Source organism: Arachis stenosperma, chromosome 3, assembly GCF_014773155.1.
Source record: "Arachis stenosperma cultivar V10309 chromosome 3, arast.V10309.gnm1.PFL2, whole genome shotgun sequence".
In the NCBI taxonomy this organism is placed as follows: Eukaryota; Viridiplantae; Streptophyta; class Magnoliopsida; order Fabales; family Fabaceae; genus Arachis; species Arachis stenosperma.
In genome coordinates, this window is record NC_080379.1 from 71202530 (window position 1) to 71209126 (window position 6597).

General features: G+C 40.2%; 1 non-coding gene across 1 annotated transcript; it reads left to right on the forward strand.

The window, feature by feature from the left end:
• The first annotated feature begins 2502 nt into the window (after positions 1–2502).
• Positions 2503–2606, forward strand: LOC130972748 (small nucleolar RNA R71). The gene has a single exon (XR_009083911.1). It is a non-coding gene; the product is annotated as a small nucleolar RNA R71 (small nucleolar RNA).
• The last annotated feature ends 3991 nt before the right edge of the window (positions 2607–6597 follow it).

The window sequence follows — 6597 nt, forward strand, 5'->3', positions numbered from 1 at the left end:
AACACCAAACTTAGTCTCCTACTTACTCCTCTGCTCTTTGAATCCTTGAATTCTCCTTGGAATGAAGTTGCTGCTAAGGATTTTAAGCATTTCTGTGATTGCTTAGAATGGTTGTTCCTTTCATATAATTCAAAGGTTGTTGTGTTCAGTTGATCTGTATGGTGGAACACCAAACTTAGAGTCACACATTCCCCTTTGAATTATTGATCCACGAATTTATTGTTTGGTGTGAAACACCAAACTTAATTCTTTGCAATGCACAGAAACTACTTCACCTTTTTATTGAAACAAATAAAAGAAACAGCAAAGGAGTATTACCTCAGGTTGGGTTGCCTCCCAACAAGCGCTTCTTTAACGTCATTAGCTTGACGGTTGTCCCTTGTTAGGGTGGATTGTAGTGCTTGATATCCTCTCCTCTCACTATGAAAACGTCCCCATTTGATTCCTTCATGATTTCCAAATGTTCCATAGAAAGAACTTTCCTGATTGTGAACACTTGAGGGAGCTGGGAAGGAATGGTTTTGAGGCCAGGTGGGATTGGCAGATAATGACTTGATATCACTTTATCTCCCGGAGAGAAACCTTCAGTGGGAATTTTCTTGTTTCTCCACCCTCTTGGCAATTTCTTTACAATTCTTCCCTCTCTCTTGAGGATTTCTTCATTGACCCTTATGCCAAGAGGATCCTTCTGATCTGTTTCTATTGATTCTTGTGGATTTAACTCTTGCAATTCTTGTTTGCCTTCCAAGGACTGTTTCAGAGTTTCAGCTGCTGGATTGCTTTCCTCCAAACACAGATGGCTACTATCATCCTTAGGCTTTTCAGGTTCTGGTTCAGGCTCAGATGCAGGTTTGAAAACATGGAAAATGAGCTGTTCATCATGTATTCTCAAAATTAGCTCTCCTTGTTCTACATCTATGAGCGCTCTAGCAGTGGCTAGAAATGGCCTTCCCAGAATGATAGGGTGTAGGTAGCTTTCCTCCATGTCCAAAATGACAAAGTCTGTGGGGAAGAAATAATTTCCCACTTTCACCAGCACATTCTCAACTACCCCTTCAGCTTGCTTCTGAGTTTTGTCAGCCAGTTGTATGATTACATCAGTGGATCTCACCTCATTCAGTTGTAGCCTCTTCATAAGAGTCAGAGGCATCACATTTATGCTAGCTCCTAGATCACAGAATCTTCTGTCAATTTTTCTTTCCCCTATGATGCAGGGGATATGAAAACTTCCTGGGTCTGTTTTCTTAGAGACTATGTCCTTCTTGATGAGGGCACTGCATTCTTTGTTCATTATTACAGTTTGTCCTCCCTTCAAAACTCTTTTCTTGCTCAGCAATTCCTTCAAATACTTGATATGTATAGGCATCTGCTGGAGAATCTCAAGAAAGGGAATATTGATATGGAGAGACTTAAATGTCTCTAAAAACCTTGAATATGTTTTCCCTTTTTCACCTCCTCCTAACCTTTGAGGAAATGGTACTTTTGGTTGGTATATTTCCAGCATGCCTTTATTTTGCAGTTCCTTGGCTTGCTCAGTTTCACTTTCCTGCTTAGCTTCTTCCACACCTTCCTTCAAGATTTCTGGCTCCTGTTCTGAGGGTCTGATTCCTTCTTCTTCTGAGACTTCCTTCAATATGGTGATGGCCTTGCATTCTTCCCATCTCACTCCCTTTTGTTCCCCTTTAGGATTCTTTTCTGTGTCACTAGGGAACACTGCAGTTGACTTGGGGGCCTGTTGAGATAGCTCTCCTACTCGAGACTCCATCCTCTTGAGTTTTTCACCATGGTTCCTTAAGTTAGATCTCACATCATCCCTAAAGCTTTTCAACTCACTTATGTCCTGACCCATGTTTGCAAGCATTCCTTCTATCCTGTTTAATTGATCTTGAAATTGTTGGTTCGGATTAGGTTGGGCAGGTTGATTATTTTGGCCATGATATGGTGGTTGGGAGTAAGTGTTTTGTGTGGCTTGGTATGATCTTTGGTTGGAGTTTTGGTATGTGGAATTGTTATGTTGGTTGGGGTTGTAAGGTTTGTGGTTTTGTGGTTGGGTTTGCTGGTTTCCCCACCCAAAGTTTGGGTGGTTTTTCCAGCCTGGGTTGTAAGTATTGGAATGTGGATCATATGGTTGCCTTTGTTGATTTCCCACATAGTTGGCCTCTTCCCAATCACCTCCTTCAGTGCTTACCTCCTCTTGATCTTGTGTGTATTGCAGCCACTTGATTTGTTTCTAATTTCCTGGTGAGCTCTGCTAGTTGCTTGGCAAACACCTTGTTTTGGGCTAGAATTGTATCAACATGGTTCAGCTCCATGACTCCCTTAGTGTTGTGTCTCTCTGAAGCATAGTAGTACTCATTCTCAGCCACTGTCTCAATCACTTCAATGGCTTCTTCCACAGTCTTTTTCCTGTTCAATGAACCTCCTGATGAATGGTCTACAGCCTTCCTTGATTCATAAGAAAGTCCATCATAGAAAATATGCAATTGCACCCAGTCATGGAACATGTCTGGTGGGCATTTCCTTGTCAAATCCTTGAACCTCTCCCATGCCTCGTAGAGAGTTTCACCATCTTGTTGTCTAAAAGTCTGAACCTCAGATCGAAGCCTATTGACCTTTTGTGGGGGGTAGAAACGTGCCAGAAACTTGCTTTCCACCTCATCCCAGGTTATTAGGCTCCCCCTTGGGAATGATTCCAGCCACTTAGCTGCCTTGTCCCTAAGTGAAAATGGGAACAAGAGCAGTTTATAGGCATCTTCCTGGACTCCATTGGACTTCACAGTGTCGCAAATTCTCAGGAATTTTGTGAGATGTTGGTTTGGATCTTCATTAGTACTCCCACCAAATGAACAATGATTCTCCACCAGTGATATTAGCTGTGGTTTGAGTTCAAAATTGTTGGCCTGAATGGGTGGTTTCTGAATGCTGCTACCACAATTCCCAGAGGTTGGGTTTATGTATGAACCAAGAACCCTCCTCTCGGGAATGGCATTGTTTCCATCAGCTCTCTCATGGTTGTGAACTTCTCTATCCATGTTGAGATCTAGAGCTTCCTCAAAATTGTCCTCAGATTCTCCTTCAGATTCTTCTTCTCCCAGTACTCTCTTCCCTCTTGCTTCCCTTCTAAGTTTATGAAGGGTCCTCTCTGGTTCGGTATATGGATGAGTTGATGTCTCTCCTCTCCTACCTGTCATACAAGAACACAGCACAGGCAACAAACAAGTGAAATACTCTTGGTTAATGGAAGAGTATGGTTAGAGCAGTTGAGGAATTAATTCAAATAGTTAGTGAGTCAGTGAGTTAGTTGCTTGAATTTAAAGGCATAAAGAAAGAAAGCAAGTAACAGAGTGCAGAAATTAAAATTCAACAAGTAACTTGAACTGAATTAACAAAACAAGAAAAATGCTCAATCTAGTTAACTTCCAATTTGAGAATTGTCAATCGAAAACCAATCCCCGGCAACGGCGCCATAAACTTGATGCTACGATTTTAGGAAATTGCACGATCGGCAAAAATTCCTTCCGGCAAGTGCACCGGTTATCGTCAAGTAAAAACTCACAATAGAGTGAGGTCGAATCCCACAAGGATTGGTTGAGTGAGCAATTCGGATTAGAAGTGTGTTCTAGTTGAGCGGAATCAAGATTTAGATGAGAATTGCGGAATGTAAAATTTGCGGGAAACGTAAATGGCAAGAAATTGAAATTGCGGAATCTTAAATTGCATGAATTAAAGAGCGAGAAGCTAAATTGCTGAAATTAAAAAGGGATCGGGGTGATTGCATGAATTTAATTGCAGAATGTAAAGAGAAAGTGGTAGATCAGAAATGGGGAATTCATTGGGTTTCAGGAGATATTGAGATCTCCGAATCAAAACATTTTTATCCCTTCCTCAACCAATGCATTCATTGAATTTTGCTTGGCAATCTTATATGATTGGATCCCAATCCCTTGGCTCACCAATTCTCTCTAAAAACAAACAAATTCCCAATCCCTTGGTTTAAATGTTCATAAGAAGAGATGATGCTCGATCACTGATTATACCACAATGTTTCATGAACCACAATTTGGTAGGATTACATGTCACAATATCCATCCAAACCCCAATCCAATTCACTGTGAGAAAGCTTCTCTAGCATGAATCCTCAATTCCTTTCCCAAGGTTCCGAAGGATTCCAATTATGGATAGTTTCTTTCCCAAGACAACTAACCAATGGAATTAGATCGAGAAGCTTTCTAACAAAAATTCAAGAGAAAAGATTGAAGAAGAAGATAAAAACTATTATTGATTCATTGAATTACAATAGAGCTCCCTAACCCAATGAAAGGGGGTTTAGTGAGTCATAGCTCTGAATTCAATTACAAAAAAGTATGAAAACTAGAAAAATGATCCCCAAAAGTTCTCCCTCACTAACTTAAATTCTATCTTATTTATACACTTTCTAAATTGAGCTTCTGTTGTGTTTCTTGGGCTTTGAGGCCTTTCCCTAATTTCCTTTTGCTTTGGGTTTATGATCCATAATCCTGATGAGGCTGCTGATCCAATTCTGTAACATTCATTGAGCCAACTTAGTGATAATCAAGTAATGACACATGACTCAACAAATTGAAATTCCAGACTCATCAATTCTTCAGGCCCAATCCCATAAACCATGATATTCAATTGGGTTTCATACCAGAGTACGTTTAAGTTAATGTTTGTGCTCAAATGCTAACTTAAACTGCAATATCTTTGGCCCAGAAACCTTTTCAAATAGTGGCGTTTAAGTTGCAGTTTAAGCTTAAACTGCAACTTAAACGTTGGACACTCCTGGAGGTGGTATAATTCAAGCACGTTTAAGCTTCAGTTTAAGGTTAAACTGAAGCTTAAACGTGGAAATGGAAGAAAGCAACCCTGGAGGGTAAAGTAGTCGAACACGTTTAAGCTTCAGTTTAAGGTTAAACTGACGCTTAAACGTGGAAATGGAAGAAAGCAACCCTGGAGGAGAATGGTCGAACACGTTTAAGCTCCAGTTTAAGGTTAAACTGGAGCTTAAACGTGGAAATGGCTCCCTGGTGCATTTCTCATTTCTGGCGTTTAACTTCTAGTTTAAGGTTAAACTGGAGGTTAAACGCCACTTTCAGCTTTTCCTCTGCTTTCATGATTTTGGCGTTTAAGCTCCAGTTTAAGCTTAAACTGGAGCTTAAACGCCACTGATAGTTCCCAGCATTATATGGCTTGGCAGTTTAAGTTCTAGTTTAAGCTTAAACTGGAACTTAAACTCCACATGTGATATTCAAGCTTCCTTTATTGATTTTGTTGCTTCCTTGCCTAACCTCTTCTTCCCTGAAATCATCCAAACAACAGCATCAAAGTCTTGCAAAATTTCACGAGAAATCTTCCATTTATAGCATTCAAGTAATATAACTAAAAACTCATGGAATTTGCATCAAAATCATACTGTTTGGATGGTTCATTGCTTTGTTATTCATTTAACCATTCTTGGTTACTTTAAGCTCAAGAAAATGCATAAAACAACTAAAACTAACAGAAAAATGCTAGTGAAACTAGCCTAAGATGCCTTGGCATCAACTGCGTGCGTACGCGTGCATCAAGCGTTTTGGACCATCCACGCACGCGCAATGCGTGCGTACGCGTGCATTGTGAAGTTCCACCCTCCATGCATTTTCCAGAGAGTTGTGCCTGCGCCGCGCCAACGTTGTGCCTTTGGCACAAACCTATTCGCGCGCACGCGCACATGACGCGTGCGTGCCACTCTCGGAATAATCCTTCGATGCGGACGAACCCTGTACGCGTACGCGTCGGGTCCATTGCACCACAACCCTCGCGCGCGCGCCACGTGCGCGTACGCCCAGATCCCCTTTTCTCAACACTTCTCTTTTCTTCCCCTCTTTCAATTTCTTTCCTTCTCCTTTCTTCTTCCCTTCTTCTACCCCTCATCCAACACTTCCAAACACCATTGATAACCATTTATTTTAGTTAGTTAATTAGTTAGTTGGGTAGTTAATTAGTTAGTTTTAGTTTAGATTTCATTTCATTTTTCTCTCTCTCCATTATAAGTGTTGGATTATGGATTTTGCTTACCATATATTGCTGCTTATTACTAATTGAATTCTATCTTAGCATAATTGTTTTAAATATTCTTTGTTGGATTCTATCGTTGAGGTTATACTTTGCTACTTGGTTTTGAATTCTTCATGCTTACCTTTTGAAAATACCAAGTGATGGGAATTGCCTTCGAGCTTGTGACTCTTTTAAATTGCATGTTGTAGCTAGCCATCATGTGATTTGAATCTTTTTCCTCGATTAGGCAACCTCTTGATGGATGATGTTGTGCATTTACCTTAGTGCATGGTATTTCATGATCATATGCATCTATAGGCTTTAGCTTGAATGCTTTCATGCTTCTTTAATGCTTGTTTTACCTTACAAGTTCACTTAAAGCATCTCAAGCACACTAGGATAAGTGAAGTACATGCTTCTTTTGTGACATAACTTTTATGCTAATGTGTGTTCTAAACCGCGCAATTTAGAATTCACACACCTATTTGTCATTCATGTCACACTAATTCAACCACTCAATTCTAGTTATTTACCTCATTC